This window comes from Myotis daubentonii, chromosome 5 (genome assembly GCF_963259705.1).
Source record: "Myotis daubentonii chromosome 5, mMyoDau2.1, whole genome shotgun sequence".
Taxonomy (NCBI): domain Eukaryota; kingdom Metazoa; phylum Chordata; class Mammalia; order Chiroptera; family Vespertilionidae; genus Myotis; species Myotis daubentonii.
The window spans coordinates 25,553,372-25,554,055 of record NC_081844.1 but is presented as its reverse complement, the minus strand read 5'-3'; positions in this window follow the sequence as shown (position 1 = coordinate 25,554,055).

Genomic DNA, 684 nt, shown 5'->3' with positions numbered 1-684 from the left:
GCTGAGAGCACTGGTAGAGCTCACAGGTGCCCAGGATGGCATCTCCCTGGTTGTCTCGGATGTCCACATTGAGCAGGGCTCCTGCTCTCTGAAATTCAGTTTTTTTGCCACCTGGTTGCACACTCTGTTTTCGCAGGTGAGGATCAGGTTGAACAGGTTTTTGCGTGGTAGGCAGTTACACATGAGCAGAGCAAGGATGATGGGCGAGGTACAGAAGGTCGCCAGGGCAGAAAGCCATGGGCACTTAGCAACAGGCAAAACTGGGGTCATCTTTCCTCCCCTACCATATCACTGGTCATTCGGTTTAGACCCCCTGACCTTTCATCTCACTGACATGTGGCTAGTCATGGGGGTTAGACCCCCTTTGTATGGTAGATGGGAACATGGGGCCCTTCCCGTGCTCCAGCTCCCCCTCCCGCCCTGTGGGAAATGTAGTGAAGGCCACCGGTAGACAGCCTGTGAGACCTTGGGAACCTGGCCAGCTCCTCAGAAGAAGAAAGGCCAAGGAGAACGTGCTTCTAGATGTGAGTCTGGATTGTAAACAGCTAGTGTTTTGATCTTACTCACAGGCCCGTCCTCCTCCCTGTTTTTCTCTGTTTTCTGTGCTCCGTAAAACTTTGTGCTGGGAAAGTCTGAGGCAGCAAAACAATTGCACCAGCCAGCCGCCCCTGGTGGGGCCTGTCT